Source organism: Photinus pyralis, unplaced genomic scaffold (genome assembly GCF_008802855.1).
Source record: "Photinus pyralis isolate 1611_PpyrPB1 unplaced genomic scaffold, Ppyr1.3 Ppyr1.4_LG6, whole genome shotgun sequence".
NCBI classification, from domain to species: Eukaryota; Metazoa; Arthropoda; class Insecta; order Coleoptera; family Lampyridae; genus Photinus; species Photinus pyralis.
In genome coordinates, this window is record NW_022170663.1 from 35634072 (window position 1) to 35653617 (window position 19546).

At 36.8% G+C, this 19546-nt stretch overlaps 1 protein-coding gene and 2 long non-coding RNA genes across 3 annotated transcripts in view; all 3 read left to right on the forward strand.

Annotated features, from left to right (window-relative positions):
• The window catches only part of LOC116173018 (beta-1-syntrophin-like), a 131528-nt gene that overhangs the window by 55659 nt on the left and 56323 nt on the right, over positions 1–19546 (forward strand). The window lies entirely within an intron of this gene.
• On the forward strand, positions 10476–11104 carry LOC116173021. The gene is made up of 2 exons (XR_004145833.1): positions 10476–10584; positions 10643–11104. It is a non-coding gene; the product is annotated as an uncharacterized LOC116173021 (long non-coding RNA).
• On the forward strand, positions 18501–19104 carry LOC116173022. The gene is made up of 2 exons (XR_004145834.1): positions 18501–18603; positions 18659–19104. It is a non-coding gene; the product is annotated as an uncharacterized LOC116173022 (long non-coding RNA).

Below are 19546 nucleotides of genomic sequence, written 5' to 3' on the forward strand. Positions count from 1 at the left end.
TTTCGGCTAGATTAACATTTCGCACAAATAGGTCCAGTGGCAATCGCCCAGCTGTCTTTGTTTTTGTTTAATTGGCTTGCGAGGAGGTCATCATTGATTTTGGAATTTTGCACCCAAACCATTCCACTATTAACGCTTCTATCAGGCATGGTATAAGTACAACAACGTTGTACGTGAGGGATTGAAAAAAGAAGATCAAATCTGATACACATGACCACTTATGGCGAGACTACATCAACCGCCGGACCAATGGCTAAGTCGATTCCTTCATCCTGGCATCTTTTGCCATAGCCAGCCAGTCAATCAGTCAGTTTTAATCACTTTTTTTAACACTCGGCTTTCTTGGTTTTACAATTTAGTATATTTATAGAACAAATATTACTTGGCAAGTTTCGCAGTAAACGTTCAAAGCCCCAGACATGCATATTTGATTAAAGATTGTGAATTTATCTCCATGGAATATCCAACAGCAAAGTTTACCTTGAAAATCATTTTATGCAAACAAAGTCGCGTCAGTTAGTCAGTATATAAATATTCTCCTTTTTAATGAAAATTTGCGGTGCTATATGGAGGCGACTGGTATAGTTATCAAATGCACAAGCTTGTCATGGTAAATTCATAAGTTCAATTACAGATATACACTCTGCAGGAGTCAATACATTGATTATAATCACGTTATTTGACCCTGGGAAAAAGTGTATAGGCGGTAACATACACATACTGAGGGACTCCTTAAAGGGTGAGTACTACCATTTATCCGTGCGTTCAGAGTAGACCGAAGGTTCAGGGTCAGTTAACGAAAAGAGTGTAAACTGGCCCCTGACTTCGCACTTCGACAAGACCCAATTTCCAGTTCTGAGATGGAAAATTGTCTTGTTGCAGCAGAACTAATTGACCCACCGGGGACCTTCCATATTTATCGCCCTTGAAGAACTTCAATAAAGTTTCTACTTCATTTCTTCAAAACTGCTCTATACGTTGTACAGTGACTCTATAGAGACAGTATGGTCATACCGTGGTGTTATTTTCTAATGGTAGTTAGAAATCCGTCATGTTTTGGCCAAATACACCGGATTGGTGTAAATTAACCTGGAAACCAATTGTAGCAGTGTTATTGTAATCATAGCAAAATCCACTAATACGGTTAAACCAATCAGCTCAATGATAAATTGGAAAAACATGGCGGACATGGAGCATTATGGCCGCACCTTAGATCATACAGGTATACATAGATATAGCCTCCCATTTAATTTCAATAAGGAGCATCTGTGCCAACATACCTAACAAATATTTTGCACCGTAGTAGAACACCGCACATGCGCAGTCGCATCCGAATGTAAACAGCTGAGAACCATAAAGAGTCACAAAAATGGGTCACTTCATATTTATGAAATAAATATACGAGTAGCGAGTAGCTTAGGAGGAGCTTATTGTTTCACTAACTGTCGGTCGTTCGAGCGCCATTTAAACTTGTATAAATCGATCGAGATCTCAGCAACGGCTTTTAGGTTTTCAGCATTAGTTTCGTACTGCATCGTTTAGTCTGAAAGCCATGAAGTTGATAATTTACGACTTTCCTTGAAATGTCTCCTTTTATAAATCGATCGAGATCGCAATAACAAAATACCGCATAGTCTTCCTGTTTTCAGTCTTAGATTTGTATTATCGAGTTATTCCTGCATCGATTAATCATCAAGCTGAAAGTCATTGCTGAAGACCATAATATATGAATTTCCTTTTCATAAGATAGTATGAACAAATTCTTCGGAGTGGCATAAATAACGTAACTAAAAATAGTAGATATCTGTTTCGGACTAGGTCTCCGTAATTTCAAAAAGTAATTTACAAAGCAACGGTAACTAATATCTTCATATAAAAAAGCTAATCTGACGGATACGGTAGATCAAATTGGTTCTCGACGTCGGTAAGGTGAAATCTTCGGTAACGACAAGAGCAAAATACGTAAGATCAGAAATGTAGAAGCGGTTCACAAAGCTAATATTCTTAAAAACGTTTCGTAAATACTGGCAGTTAGACAAGAACAATTACGTACGTCTCCAGGTGTAAATTTTCGAAATAGAAAGTCTCACGTGACATTGCCAATGTCAATTTCGCAAAGATGGCGGATCTGGGTAAAAACGCGATGTCATCCACGTTTTGTGTAGGTAATATTATACAGGTAGGCATAACGGAAAAGTAATCCAGAAGCGAAAACGATAAGAACTTAAGAGAGAACTTTGAGGGAATATAAAGCCCCTAAAAAAATCAAACCGGTACACCTCACACTAATTAATTGCAAACAAATCATCCACAGTACATCAGAGATAGGGGAAAGCCAAAACAGGTATATACTAAGTCAAGTACAAAATAATGGCGCATCGAGAAAAATTTGCATGCAGGCCGGATCGTGTCTGAAGGAAAGAAGTGAAGGGAATGCGTGTGCAGAAAAGAAAAGAAGATCACGACCTCTAGCGGCAAGCTAAAGAACTAAGGTAATTACACATCTACCATAGAAATAACTGACATCTAAACTAAACGGATTCACAAAAGTAAATACCTAGATGGCGTGAGAATATTAAATTTAAATTAGTGTCGAGTGAGAAATATTGTGAGACTTATTCCGTTCGTAAAGAGTTGTCGATTTCCGCAGTTGTAGTAGCGTTTGCGTTGTTGAGAGACGTTTAAGCATCAGAGTAGCACCCTCAGCTCCATGTATTTTCATATCTAATTTTTATAATATGCGATGTTATTGGCATCGTTATTTTTTTGTAATTTGGGACATTTTCAATTAACTAGGTATACATGCGAAATTAGATCACTCACTAGTAGGCGAGGAACACCCGGGGAAACCCGAAGGCTCAATCTTCAAATAAGTTTTGTTTGAAAAGATACTTTGAAAAACTGTTCGAAAATCATCAAGTATGTACACAACAAATTTCGTGGAATTCTCTCCATTTCCGTTGTCCGGCCAAGAATTGCAGTGGAACTTTCTTTTTGAACTTTCAAAAACTAATTCCAGATTCGTCATTTTCATGTTCAAAAACCCCCAGATACAAAATTTCGTCGAAATCGGAATTTTTTTCGCACCCCCAAATAGGGGTGCGCTCTTTCGTGGTAGGGATTTTGAAAAAAATTCTTCAACATCGGATAGGTCATACCAGAAAACATATTCAAAGACGTGCCACCCATCTTTGTAACTCTTTGAAATGTTCTGCACTACAATAATAAGTAAGAGCGTCATTTGAAAAAGTTGAATTACTCGTTAACGTGATGAAGACAAGTCTTTAAATTACCACTATTAGAGTGAAGGAAAATATTGATATTCGATGTTGACACTATCATGCTAAATTGGAGTGTCATGCGAAAGATTTGAATTGCCCATTGACGGGATGATCACAAGATTTTAAATTAGCACAAAATTAGCACAACTTTGTGAAAGAAAATTTTGAAAATATCAATGTTGACAGTACAGCGTGAAGTTGGAATGTCATCAGAGAAAGTTGAATTACTGGTTAAGCTGATGGCCACAACATTTTAAATTGATAGCACAAAATGAGCACAAAATTCCTGTCAAGCCGACACTCCAACTTTACGGACCCTTTGCTAATACGGGCAAACTGTCGATTAATGCGAGCGCGTAGTGGGTAGGTTATATGCTAGGCATGAAAGCAGTTGCCAAACGACTCGTTGAGTAAATTATTCAGGAGCAGACACCTGAACCTCGACTCTGTGGTAGAAACCAATAGTTTTGGAAGACCACGAGTCGGTCCTTCAGTGCACCACAGTGTGTTCAGATGATCTGCTTTGCAAATGATAAAAGGTTTAAAATCTTTAATTTATGGAAAACCCCCAGGAAAGGGATTATGACTGTTCGGGAACGCATTCTAATTGCCGCCATTTATTGTTAAATGTTTGCGTAGATTGTAAATAAGTAGGATTTAATTTCCCAAATCTAAATTAAGGACCAAACATAGTTATCTCCTATGATGTGTTTAATTTGCCTTGTGGCTGTGTAAACTTAATGTTGCAACCTACGTGCAAGATTATCTCATTTACAGATTTACGACCTTGTGGTGTTTCTAGGGAGCACCATCATATTTCGGCCAATCTACTAAAATCAGAACTTACTCAACAAATTGAAAGACAAAATTGATTATATTACTGACACAATTATGAACCACAAGAAGCGATGTTACCTTTGGAAAAAATGGACGGTTCATACTCCATAGAAAGCCTTAGTGCTATGATTATCCATAAATTAGACAAGCAAGATAAACTCGTATTTTCCCAAATTGGTACTAATTTTTTTTGTAGTAATGTTACATTTTTACCCAAAATGTACCAACGGCTACCTCAGTATTATTACTTTGATACACCCTCGCATTTTTAGTAAGTTAGTGTATTGTTGTATAAGCTTAGAAGGGGGGGGGGGGGTCATTTCTCTAGGTTTTGAAACAATGCCGAAGATGAGAAGCGCGCCACCCTCCAATTAAAGATATACGTGTTGTTAACGTAATTTCGGTTTAAACATTGGAAATAGAAGTTGGAACATCCTGTATGTAACATTTTTCAATTTATTTGATAGGACCCGTTGGAATAGTACGTCAAACTTCGGTGTGCTGTAAAATTAAAGGCAATTAGTGAAATTTAATTTCAGAACAAAATAGATACAAATTATAGTGTAACTCATAAACGCAACGATCATCGGTCGGCGCCGGCGAGAGACGGCTGGAAGGACGAACAAGCAAAAACAGCAAGACTTGAATTAATACAAGCTGCAAAAAAAAAACGGAACTGTAAAGCTTACCTACTTAACAAAACTAAACGGATCGATTGTAAACGGGGTGCTAAAGCAAAGATCACACTAACACGGCAACTGGAAATCACTAATTGCAGTTACCGGAAAAATATGGGACACCATTTAACTCTCTGGAAAAATTACAGCGCATCCGCAAACTCATTAAAACGTCAATAATTAACAATACTTACCCAATCATGCGCATTCAAACTTCAATACTTACTAATCCAATTAACACCTAGGCCTAATTGGAATTTTCCCGGCACAATGACTGTTGTCGTTATCTACACACATGCTAGGCTCGATTTGAAACTCGTTCCTATCCTGCCTTCACTTATTAACTAAAATGCTTAATAATTAATTAACGGCACTGAAATCTTAAGATATTAATTGTTACTCTTCTTCCCGGTTACACTAGCTTTCGGAGGCTGCAAGAATAATTTAAAACTGTTACCGGAAGGGTTGGAAACATTCACTACATATCTTATTTGTATTATCGACGGTGGATCAAACAAATGCACCAAATAAAAACACAAAACTCACTCTTCGAGCAACTAACTTCAGACACCCCTTAGTAATGAAACGCGAAGCTTACATCGCTTCTCGATACCGGGTGTTCAGCAAATCTGAACGGTCATAACTTCAGGTATGAAATGAAAGTTCCAATTGACACAAAATTGAAAAATTTGTTAAATTGTCATATTAATGTTAGTTTTTTTTATTGTAAATTGAGTAATAGTTTAAGTCATTTAATCGTAATTTCAACGTAAGGAAAAGTTTTCATCTGGTCAGATGTTTTTGCAAAAAGATGTTATCGGACAAATTAAATGGCCTTGTTTACTAACAACGCCACGTGAAAGATAACGAATGCAGGTGTTTGGGCGACGAAGTGGTGTTGCGAAAATCGCCGAGGAACTACGATATGGAACGAAGAATGGGAAATAAACGAGGTTATTTTTCGCGTCGATTCAAAAAGCGTATTTTTATTGCTTAGAGATTCAGTCCAGGTTAAATAGCTCTAAAATAATTTATTTTAAAAAAAAAATAGTTACCGGGCGAAACCGGATTTTTCAGCCAGGTGAACTGAATAGAAACTGGGAAAAAATAAGTAAAACAGCTAAATTTTTCCGCGGGTGAAATCCCGGAGGTGCAAATTGTGGCAAAACTATTAAGTTTAGACGAAAATGTTAAATTTAAAAGTTATAAAGATTAAAAAAATGAACAACTTTTGTATCTGCACTATTTTCACATAACCTCCAATTTTTCTAGAAAAACCGGAAAAACTGTGTTTTTCGTCTTTTATTCTTATTTTTACGAAAAAATGTCGTAGGGGTTTGAAATTTGGAGGAAACAGCTTGTTTTATGATAAAAAAGAAGATAATTTTTTGGGCCTGTAAAGTTGAACCGTTTCCAAGATCTCACGATTTTTGAAAAAAACCACCTCTTTTTCAAGGGGATGAAAAATCTATTTTTTTCATCGTATAGAGGTGTGCGGGGTAGCAAAATTTTCATAAGGACTTACATTTTAATAATCAAAAATAAAAAATATTATTCCAATAGAAACATTTTAAGAAAAGCGGCAAAAACGGGGGGAACAGTTTTAAGATATACCGTTTTTGACTAAGTAAATAGCTTTTTTTTGCAAATAAATTCACGTATTGGATTCGCGCTAATAAAAAGTTTTTGAAATCTGTCTTCTCACTTACTCCTCTTCCTGCCTGTTTTACAGCTGATGGGATTAAGCTGGGCCTGTTGATCCTTAATTTACAGGAATTATGAATAAAATCCTCATAAAGTTTATTCCAGGTTTTACATCTCAAATCAATTTCTTTAGCCGGTAAATCTAACGTTCTCATTGCAGATTTTGCAAGTTTATCAACAGGCCCAACGCAATTGCATCATCATAAAACAGGCAAGAAGAAGAGTCCGTGACCAACAAGAAATTGTTCAGGAATCAGGCAGCAAGATAATTTATTTCGAATTGTTTTTAATGCGGTAAAAATGCAGAAAATAGTTATTTGTTTCATTAGTACAAAAAATGTCAGTTTTCGGGACGAGGAAGATAGTTGCTGGACGACGCGTTAGCGGAGTCCAGCAACCTTCCGAGTCCCGAAAACGCATTTTTTGTACGAATAAAACATAAAATTTTTTCTCCAACCCCCTTTACTTTAAATTATATTCGAATTTAGATTCAGTTCACAGTTTCACTACTAGTTTGAGAACTTCTGCTTTCTTGTCCTTGTCCTCACGTGTCATGCCACTGTAGTATTTAGGTTAACTTATAACCTATTCGTTCTTACTTCTCACCTCTCGCGACTTTGTAGGGACCAAATCTAAGGTAGCATGTTCTGCCGTTTTTATAATCTCTGGCGGAGTGCTATCCATGTCGCTATCAGTTTCAGACGTTTCAGTCTATTGTATACAAAATTAACATTGTTATATTTTGTATTGAAATAAAAAACTTACCATACAGTTTTTTAATTAAAATTAATTGCAATTAACTTTTTCAAATTTTGAATTCAAAATGACAGATAATAGTGCAATGTGTCTTAAGTAGATGGCGTTACGCGCGACGGCCGGTTGTATACGTATTAAAATTACGTTCACCGAATATGTAAATTACGTTACACATGGTTTAAATAAAAATAGCGAGCGTAAATCATTTTCATTACATGTAGATACGTATAGGTAACAGCATTATTTGTATTGAATATGCAAAAATATTTGATTTGTACGTATAGAAATATCTTACAACCTGCAATGTAAAACGATGTCAATGTGACATATCTCCGTGATAGTAATTTTTTAATTGGCCAACTTTCAAGGTCAATTTCTTTTTGGTACTAGGACCAAAAGTATCCACTTTTTGTACAGTTGCCATGGTGATAGCGATTAATCCGCAAAACGCCAATTTTACGTATCGAACACTGTCACAAAATAGCGTCTTATTCAGGTGGTTGGAGAAAAAATAAATAATAAAGATGTTTTAACTAAAACAGTTGAACATAAGACATCAAAAGAGAAACCAGAAGACAGATTTCGAAAAAATCTTTATTAACATCCAACATGTTGATTTATCATGTCAAAAACCGTGAATATCTTAAAACTGTTTTCCCAGTTTTTGGCAATTTTCTCGAATTTTTGCTATAGAAATAATATTTTTTATTTTTGATTATTAAAATGTAAGTCGTTACGAAAATTTTGCTACCTCGCGCACCTCTGTACGATGAAAAAATAGTATATTAAGATACAAGTGTATAATCAAGTCTTTAAAGCACGCGCAACGAGTTTAAGGGCACGACGCAAAGCGGAGTGCCTTTAACGTTGCAAGTGCTTTAAAGATCAATTATACACGTGTATCTTATAGTATTTTTTATTATACCTGCAGTATAATTTAAAAATAGGAAATACAATGAAGTCATATTGACGTTATACTCGAATACATGTCTAATTAAGTGGGCTGGGTGTTCGTAATTTCACGATTGCCATGGAAATGTCACTTGACGTTTGCTTATAAAAATCATCGTCTTTGTGAATTAAACGATTTCCGTTGAAAAAGATAATACACCGTCCATTAAATCGATTGTTGTAAAATCTAAACAAACGTTGGTAGGTGTAAAATCCAACTCCAGTAAAGCCTATTATAAAGAATATGAAAAGTTGTTTCCATGGATGAATAGGAAGTTACTTACGAATACAGTCTTAAATGCATCCATAATGCTAGCATATATGAAGGAAATGTCAAAGGTATTTAAATCTTCTATATTTTGGTGCATTCATTCAAAACTTTAAAGCAATGCTGCGATTAAAAAGTGGAACAGATTTGGAAGCATACCCTAAATTACGCGCGTTTGTGAAAGCTTCAACCAAAGGATAGGTACAAAAGCCAAAGAAATGTTCTGCATTTACAGAAAGCGACCTAAGAGGATTTTTTATTTCATCCAGATGACAGTTTCAAAAGTCATACTTGAAGTATCGTTACTTAGCAACTTTAAAGCACGTGTGTTTTAAAGGCCCTTTTTCGCACGCATTTGAGTGTTTAAAACGGAGATTGTGATTCAGGTATAATAAAAAATAGATTTTTCATCCCCTTGATAAAGAGGTGGTTTTTTTTCAGAAATCGCGAGATCTTGGAAACGGTTCAACTTTATGGGCCCAAAAATTATCTTCTTTCTTATCATAAAACAAGCTATGTTTCCTCCAAATTTCAAACCCCTACGACATTTTTTCGCAAAAATAGGAATAAAAAACGAAAAAAACAGTTTTTCCGGTTTTTCTAGGAAAATTGGAGGTTATTATGTGAAAATAGTGCAGATACAAAAGTTGCTCATTTTTTTAATCTCTATAACTTTTATATATTTAACATTTTCGTCTAAAATTAATAGTTTTGCCACAATTTGCAAAACACCACTTTCCACCCCTTTCAACCCCCGGGATTTCACCCGCGAAAAAATTCAGCTGTTTTAATTATTTTTTCCCAATTTCTATTCATTTCACCTACCTGAAAAACCCGGTTTCGCCCGGTAACTAATTTTTTTTGTTACAAAATATTATATAGTCTGGACTATTATTGGTCCCGCACAATTCAGACAAATTTTTAGTAATGTTAAGAGATGTCATTTCAGAAACAGAAAGTGTGAACATCACCATGGTTTCAAATGGATGCCCTCGGCCCCCACACATTCCAAACATTTTTTAAACGGCAGATTTCCAGGGCGGTGGATAGGGAGGTCTGGTCCTGTACCATGTATAACGTCTAGATGGAAAATATAAATCAATTAAAAGATCACATATGTACCAATTGTTTATTTATTTATTTATTTATTTATTGTCCCTCTCTTGTTCTGGGCCCTCAACAGGCTTGCACCCAATAACAGAGTGACCCGCATAATGCTTTTTTAGAGGTGCCTCTGCAGAAATAATAAATAATCGTTTTTTAAACAATTTAATTAAATAACAGAGCCAACGGTTCCCAAACAAATTTTCGTTTGTTTGATACTGCGACATTATTTATGATTTCGTTTTGCACAGATCCTCCAAAAGCGAAGACATACAATGTTGGCAATCATAAAACGATAAAACTTTAGAAAACAAATACATCGTTTTTAGACCTTGGAGTTAAAATATGAGGCGTATTCGCTTCCACCTAAATAAGTGTAGTTTTCAGTCATCTTGCATCCAAAATTATCTAAAATTGTTTTCTACCAAATCGTTACACACCAACAGAAAACATCGTTTTCTCTGCTATACCTACAACTCACTAAACCATGTACCTATCATAAATAAGACATTTTATCCCAGAATGTTAAACTCACCCTTCCCCTTTATAAAAGCTGAAAGTATTGTTTTGACTTCCTAACAATTTTAATGAATGATAGATACAATTAAACTAGTCGGTACATATTTGAAACTTTCAGTCTAAATAATTCTTCAGGTAACGCCCACATTTATCTAGATACAAATATGTTAGGAAATTGATCAACGACAAAGACACCAAAACTGATGCACCCTCGGGAAGATTGCATCATTGTTTTTGGTTCCAAATACCCCAGTAATACTAAGTTAAATACGTGCAAATATTCAGATAAATTTCATCCTTCTATTTGTTGATCATGTTGTAAATTTAGTAGATTTATTCAACATATGATAGTAGTAGCTACTATAAGCATAACAAGGTTGTAAATCTGCGATAAAGTAGGTAGTCTCCCCTTAGGTATAAAAACGGTTTAACCAACAGAGCAGACACCATTCTTCTTAACGCATCGTCTGCATCCAGAGTCATGAAGGTAAGTCATTTGTTAATTCAAATTTCCTAGTTATCTTTTTTTATATTATTTTAATTAGAAAGTGGCTTTAATTACGCTGATGGTGATAGTTGTATTTGCCGTCTTTATAGACCAGGCTAATGCTCAAATTGACTGGGCGTGCACTGCAAGCTGTTCAATCTGGAATGCTTGTAAAATAAGGAATATGTATGAAGGTGAAGATGTAGCCGAGTGCGGTGATCCTCCGCAAGGATGCAAATGTGATGTTATAGCAACAGGCAGATGATGTAGTAGTTGGCAGATAAGGGCATATCTGGGTGTTGACAGATTCATTTTTGTTTTGCGTAATATTTAGCTTCACTTCACTGTTAAAAGCACACATTCAGCTTAAGTCTGAAACATTCACTGGATGTCATGCATAAGTAGCCTTATTTAGTTTACTCTTCAATCTTATTAAGTATATATTATAATACATGCTTTGTTGCACTTTAATTTAAATAAATACGTTTGTTTGGTTTAATCCAATACATTAGAGAAAACAGGCACGTGTTTAATTAATAGGTATAGATCATTTGATTCACATGTTGGATGAAAACCTGTGGTATTGTACAAGCTACCGGGAATTCAGGATGCAAGCACTACCATAATGGTAAAGGCCAGCGTGCTTGTCCGCACAGAAACTGTAATTATAGTGGGCAAGGTGTAGATAAATCGTGTGCTCTAGAATTTGCACGCTACCCATCTACTGCTAAAGGGCGCAAGAAGAACGGTATGAGTGACCTACTTTGTAGGTCAATGGTAGAGCGTTGGGCTGACGGGTCTGTTACAGTGCCCCCCTCCCCCGTTTGGCATACGACCCGCAAACATTTGCACCGCATTGTCTGTACCTAACAGTAAGTAGCACCCAACTTTTAAACCTAGCACTAGCAAGGAAGACTAGTAAAACAAATTAAAAGGCGGGAGGGGCCAATGTAACGATAGCCCCTCTCCCGTTTCGTCCAAGAATCCAATAACATAGCACCGGTTTGTGTCCACTTAGCACTTATCTAGCACCCAAGTTTGGAACATAGTACTAGCATGGAAGGCTAGTAAAACAAATTGAAGTGGGGGGGGGGGCAATGTAACGATAGCCGCCTCGCCATTTGGCATAAGAATCCAATAATATAACGCAAATGCAAATGTTTGGGGCGTATGTCAAACGGGGAGGGGGGGGCACTGTAACGGACCCCATTCTGCCGGCTACTCTGAATTAGGTTTTCCTGCAGTTTTGCTAGTTCGTAAGGTAAATACCGGAGTAGTACAGACCAACTGAAGAAGATGGCGATATTCTTGATTTTCTACCCAATTCAATGCTTAACTAAGGTATCTTCGATTTTCAGAAACAGGATGTTTGTTCTCGTATCCTTCGTGCAGCTCCAGGTATTCAGTTTCCAGATCTGAAATCCTTTATGTTATTGGGATCTCCTCTGAATACATTCTCTATAAAGACTTGTCTTATGGCCAAATTAGAAAATTTCAAAATTTTGTCGACCCGTTTAAAATTAATATCAGCTCATCATGGACTATTTTTACTCAAGAATTGTCTAGCTGTACCAAAGCTGTTGTACATTTTACGTACATCTCCTGCATTCCTTGTTACTGACTGCCTAGCTGCTCTTGATAATGAATTTATAAAAGCTATTGGATCTGTTTGTAATATTGAAATGACTGATACAATATCGTTACAGTCCAGTCTGCTGGTTAATAATAGTGGTTTGGGAATCAGAAGTACGGAAAGATTAGCTCTTCCAGCCTATTTGACTTCGATCTTTTTCGTGCTTCCTGTCGTTTCTCAGATTATTGATTTCAATGATGCAGAATGGATTTCTGATACAATTAACCAATGGAAGATACTTGCTGAATCTCAAGAACCTGTTGAAGAAACTCGTCACATCCAAAAATTTTGGGACACTCCTTTGGTTGAAAAGTTATTCGATCAATTGTTCAATAAATTCGTCAATGATCCAGTACACCAAGCAAGGCTGTTAGCACTGAAAGAAAAAGAGTCAGGCGCTTGGTTACAAGCTCTTCCTGCAAGGCAAATCTCCACACATCTTGAAGATTCTGTTTTGCAGATAAGTGTTGCTTTACGCTTAGGTGCTACAGTTTGTACTCCTCATATTTGTAAATGTGGTGCCAATGTGGATAAGTTTGGGCATCATGGTTTATCTTGTCAGAAGAACACAGGAAAGTACAGTCGCCATCGAAACATCTTAGAATGTCAGAAAAGAGCATTCCATGAGGCTGGTTATTCAGTCATCTTAGAACCTCCTCATCTTTTTGGAATTGATAAAAAACGACCCGATGGGAGAACTTTAACACCTTGGATGGAAGGACGATGTCTGGCATGGGACTTTACTTGTGTTGATACCTTATGTCCTTCATATCTCTTCTCCTCGGTGAAGAAAGCAGGTTCTGCAGCCGCTTTAGCTGAACGCAGAAAGAAAAATACTTACGCTGCTTTAGAACCTACATTTATTTTTAACGGATTCGCTGTAGAAACCATGGGTCCGTGGGGAAATGAAGCCAAAATGATGACAGCGGCAATTGGTAAAAGACTCAGGCAAAAAACAGGAGAGTCCCGCTCAACCCAGTTTATTTACCAACGGATAGGTATAGAAATTCAAAAAGGCAATGCCGAATGTATTTTAGGAACTTTACCTTTTTTTTGTAATTCTTTTGATGAAATTTATTATGTTTTAAAACCCCGTTCTTATATGTAATTTGTTCTTGTTCTATTATTTTCATTAAACGTTTATTTATTTAAATTAAACGTTTATTTATTTAAAAAAAAATGTTTTTATTATTTCATTAAATACGTAATAAAAATCCAATTTTTGTTCAGTTGCTTTTTCGCTGTATGGAATTCTCAAGACATATGTCTCTAGCAAAAAATACCCAAAAAAGAACTTTACGTGTTAGTTAAAGAGTGGCGTTGGACAGAAGCTGTTAGCATTTTTTAAATGAAAGATAAAAAAAATCGCTTTTCTAAGAATTCACATCTTGTTTACTTTGAGCGAATATGTAATCTCTGGCCTCTGTCTATTTCCTGTACACTTATCGTAAACTCTAGATTCTAGTTTCCAAAGCGTGGGCAAAATCGTCATGCAAATGGGGGCAAGCAAAGAGAGTTGGTATATCGTACGTTTCTGGCGTCTTTTATTGACATTCACTTTAAGCACAACCGTCTATAATTACAAGCCGTGCTGAGAATTATGGCAACACTGCATGGTAGGCCGATTTCCTAATTCAACTTGACAGATTTCAGGTGTATTTTATATGTGTTTTGGGTGTAATATTCCTATTTACTTGTTTTAACAGAGCGAGATTGCGTAAATTTGTGTTACTCCGTATGGAATCAACAGAAATTATTATTCAGGTAAGTTGCTAAACGAAATATATCGATTTGTTGTCATAACCTCTAAAGCAGACTACTCCTTACTGGACCCTTTACAAGCACTTGTATTTGTTCAAAGTACCTGTACAAGCTCAAATATGACCTACACACTACATGGTACGTAAGTACGGTAAGTGTTTATCGTGAAAAAACACAATTAGTTTGTATTTCAGGTATTCTAGCACGGACATGTCAAGTCGATTTTCTGAAGGAACCGTCCCAGGAGTTCACGGTACGGGAATTTGAAGTCTACGGTGCTCCCCTCTTTAAAAGCTACGTACCTAGACCCACTGGAGTAGCGACTGGCTTAAAGTTTGCCATTCCGAATCACACCTGGTCGTTGATAAAACCTCGCTGATGCAGAGCGATTTACTGTCCTTTTGCCGAAATTAAGTGCTCAAGCGTGTGCTTTACCTCGACCTCTTTCGACAGAAGTTCACCAATTTCGTAGATCTCGATGGAAAACACATTATAATGCATTTACCAATTTACAGCGTTCCGAATTTTAAAGTCAAATAAAAATGTTATTATCCATTTTTGTAAATAAATAAAATATATGTACAATTGTAAGCTGCCTAAGTATCTTTCTTCTGTATTAAAACCACCAAGGCGAAACACAGGAGAGAGGAAAAATGCCATATTTTTCAAGAGAAACAAGACGCCATTAAAACTTGAATCGGCCCACCGATTGACTTTCGAACAATGTTGCCAAACTTCTCAGCATGGCTTGTAATTATAGACGGCTGTGCTTTAAGCATGATGATAAGGTAGGTACATGTGGAAGGGTGGGCTTGCTCAACTCTATAATACATTATGAAAATGTATATTCATTAGTAAAACGACACTATGGAGACGTCTAAAATAAATAGTTCTTTCAACGATTTTTCAATGCAACATTACCTTAAGACAAAGTTTGAGACGGAATTTACAATAGATGTCCCAGTGCAATGGCAACAAAGTGGTAGAGAGGCACTCCTGGTAGTATCGACCAGGGTCACATCCTCCACGACAATTGACTAAGTTCTGGGAGAGGCCGTTACGCCAGGCATATGCCAAAGTATCAAGTATCCTTCCATAGTCCCAAGTCGTGTTTAGGGCGTGGAACGTTCATTCTAAAACTCGACAGATTCTCCTAGCTCTGATAGATCTTCAAGGGAAATCACCAAAGTGACGTCGAGGAGCCTGGGAAATAGACAAAGTTAGAACTAGTGTGTAAACTTATATCATACGTCATCCGTTGAGCGGTCCAATCTATTTTTATGTAATTTTTCAAATTTTGATAGCACAAAAAACAAAAGGCAAAAGGTATCACAATGTGACACTGTTGTAGGTCGTGAGTCAGGTGACAAATTGCTCCACAAAAAAGGAATGTGGTTTTGGAGGAAAATTATAACTGACTGAGATGATAATTGCAACACCGCCAGGGTTGCAAAAAATCTCCATACTTGGGTGTGTAAGCGGTAAATTTCGAAAATCCAACTGGTCGCATATTCAATACGAAATCGATTTGTTAATTAAGCGCAAACAATTTGACACCAACATCTTGTCCATCGGCACTTCTTCACTATAACTCATTTAATTAGTGCATGCTAATTATATACACTCGAAAGGCCATGTAAACGGAAGCTCATGAACTCTTTGCATTAATTAACTTTATGTTAATTGCAAGTTTTCGGACACAGAGCCGGCTGGCGGTTATTTAATTCTTGCAGGTACGCCGCCAACTGATAACGAGCAAAACAATTCGCTTCGGAACTTGTTCTATACTTATTATGGGGAACTAAAACGGCCTATAAACAATTAACGGGGCTGAAACCAAAAAATATTAATTGTCCATCTTCTCCAGAACAAGGCACTTCGGTGGTTACAAAAATAATTCCAAAACAGGAACGGTCGTAGGAGCACTAACTAGTTACGGCCCTCCTGGTCTCTATGGCATCGCGGAAAGTTCTCGAACTTACGGTTTTCTATGTAACGAAGCCCAAACCAATCGTTACTATACAGGGTGGTCCTCGTAAACGGCAAACTCAATGCAGAAATTCCGGGTGCTTCGTTACAAGAAATAGTTTTTATCTGGTCAGATGTTTTTTGTAAAATACTGTTGTCGGACAAATTAATTGGCCTTGTTTATTAACAACGCCACGTGCAAGATAACGAATGCAGGTGTATAGGCGACGAAGTTTCTGGAATCGCCAGGGAACAACGATATGGAACTTATAGTACCATGCGATCAAAATTGAGTTGCTGTCAAGTCACCTTTGGAATTTTTGTTTACACGGAAAATCGTACTTGAACTTCCAAAGGCGACTCGACAGCAAATCATTTTTTGCACTCCTTTGTTCTAAATCGCGTTTTCCCAATAAAACACGAACGTCGGGAATGTCAATTTTACAATTGACTATCTACTTTCGCGCACTAGTGCCTAAAAATTCAACGAAATTATCTATTTAGTGCGGATCATAAACTAAAAAGTAGTATGATGGAAGAGTAAAAAAGAAAATATAAATACACTTTACATCATTCCCTGTAGTACACGGGCAAAAATAAGCTTAAACCAGAAGTTTGGACATTAAATTGACATTTTAAATTTCTAGATTTCTACTTTATCGGCATAGAGGACTGGATTTTTTCAAAAGAATTATAATGTCGCAAAAATCTCGCGAAAAGGTTTTGAATTTATATAAATTCGATTTAACTAATCCGTGCAAAAAATAGAATACATTTTACGTGCGTGAACAGTGTTTGCTTGATTCGCGCGACATGCGTCGCTCGTGCGCGTTGCGCACTCGCGCCGTCAAACTTCGCGCTCATCTGCAAAATAACTGTTCCCGCACTAATAATGTAAATAACTATTTGATCGCCCGTTACGAAGAATGAAAAATAAACGAGGCTGTTTTTCGGGTCGATTGAAAACGCGTATGCGATTGTCGTGCTAATTTATTACGAGCAAGTTTTTGCCGAATAAAGAAGTTTTTTACGTTACAATTTTTGCGCCTGCGATACCTCAGTTAAGAAGACAAAGTCGTTGTCCAGTTTTGATAAACTGTTGTTTAATTAAAAATCCTACCTCCCGATCAACCATGATAATTACCGGTTGACTTCATCCAACAAGTTATTGGATTACCGAAGAACTGTGAGTTTTAAAAGTTGTCAATTTGAATATTAATTTGAGTAATCTGTGGGTAGTTTTTAGCATTGGAAATGCTTATGTTTTGTATGGGTATGAATTTACCAGGTTTGCCGAGTAGAAAAGAAGACAAGTGGTGTCGCGTCTAGTGTTGATTGTACCGTACTCGACGGCAATCGGTAGATTCAGGAAAAGTCGCATATTGTCGATACGATACTTCTTTAACAGTGCGCGGGAGTTTTGTTAATTCGAATTTAAAATTCTCGCACATCGCCCGTGATAGTATTACAAGCATGTACGCCGCTTATTATTCAGAAAGTTTACGTTTGTGACACGAGCGAGCTTGCGAGCGAGTGGAGCAAGCTTATTCCGTGTGAATAAGGGTTATTTATGGCTTTATAGGTTATACGGTTATCATTTCCAATGGTTGCAAGGATTGCGAAATCTGCGAATTTTTTATTTGTCCGTCTTATATACGGATTGTGTGTGTTCAGAAAGGCACTGTTAGCCTTAACTTTTTCTTACAGGTTTTTGTATTTGATTTTTTTATCATGATACGTCTTCAAATAAATTCTTGTAATTTCGTGTTATTTAATCAATTGGGTTTCATTTGAATCCTGATTTGAGTTCCAGGTAAAGTTTTAATTTTCCGTGTCTGATTTTACAAATTTTACAAGTTGAAACTCTGATCGTTTCCTCCCATTACAACAATTCCGTGACAGATATAGTTTGTCGATCCAACAATTTAGTCTGTTTGATGTAGCGACATTATTTATGATTTCGTTTTGCGCAGATCCTCGAGAAGTTAAGATATACAATGTTAGCAAATCATAAAACGATAAAACTGTAGAAAACAAATAGGTACATCGTTTTCGTGTTTGTAGACCTTGGTGCTAAAATATGAGTCGTATTCGCTTCCACCTAAATAAGTGACGTTTCCAAAGTCAACTTGCATCCAAAATGACGTACCCTAAAATTGTTTTCTACGTGGCATTAATCGTTTCCCACCAATAGAAGACACAGTTTTCTCTGCTATACAACTCGATAAACCATGTACCTATTGGAAATAGGCCATTTCCCAGAACGTTAAACTCAAAGTTGAAAATATTGTTTTGACTTCCTAACAATTTTAATTAATGATAGATACCATTAAACTATGAAATATTTGAAACTTTCAACCTAAACAGTTCACCATGGAACTCTCTATTCCTCGTGAAGATTTCATCGTTGTTTTTGGTTATAAATCGCCCCAGTAATACGAAGTTTAGTACGTGGAAATATTAAGATTAATTTTGTCCTTCTATTTGTTGACCATGTTTAGTAGATCATTTAAAATATTACGGTAGTACCTATCTATGCATAACAAGGTTGTAAATCTGCGATAAAGTAGGTAGTCTCCCCTTGGTATAAAAACGGGTTATCCAACAGAGCAGACACCACCCTTCTTAACGCATCGTCTACATCCAAAGTCATGAAGGTAATATTTGTTAATTCACATTTCCTAGTTATCTTTTTTATATTATTTTAATTAGAAAGTGGCATTAATTACGCTGATGGTGATAGTTGTAATTGCCGTCTTTATAGACCACGCTAATGCCCAAACTGACAGGCCGTGCACTGAAAGCTGTACAGACTGGAATGCTTGTAAAATAATGAAGATGTGGAAAGATGAAGATGTAGCCGAGTGCGGTGATCTTCCGAGAGGATGCATGTGTGATGTCATATAGCAACGGCAGATAAGGGCATATCTGGGTGTTAAAAGATTCTTTTTTGTTGTACGTAGGTAGTAACATTTAACTTCACTTCACCGTTAAAAGCATCACATTCAGCTTGGGTGTGAAACATTCACTGGATGGCATGCATAAGTAGCCTTATTTAGTTTACTCTTCAATCTTATTAGGTATATGCATGCTTTGTTGCACTTTTATTTAAATCAATGCGTTTGTTTGGTTTAATACCAATACATTAGAGAAAACAAGCACGTATTTAATTAGTAGGAATAGATGATTTGATTCACATATGGATGAAAACCTGCAGTATTGTACAAGCTACCGGGAATGCAGGATGCAAGCACTACCATAGTGGTAAAGGCCAGCGTGCTTGTCCACAAAGAAACTGTAATTGTAGTGGGCAATTTGCACGCTACCCATCTACTTCTAAAGGGCACAGGAAGAACGGTATGAGTGATCGACTTTGTAGTTCAATGGTAGAGCGCTGGGCTATAAAGTCGGAGGTCGGGTATTCAAACCTGGACCGTGGTAATTTTTCATCTGTGACAGGGAAGGGAATTTCGTTAGAACAGTTTCGAGCATTCTGCCGGCTACTGCGCATTAGGTTTTCCTGCAGTTTTCCTAGTTCGTAAGGTAAATACCGGAGTAGTATATGACCATCTGCAGAGGTAGTAGGTAGAGAAGATGCCC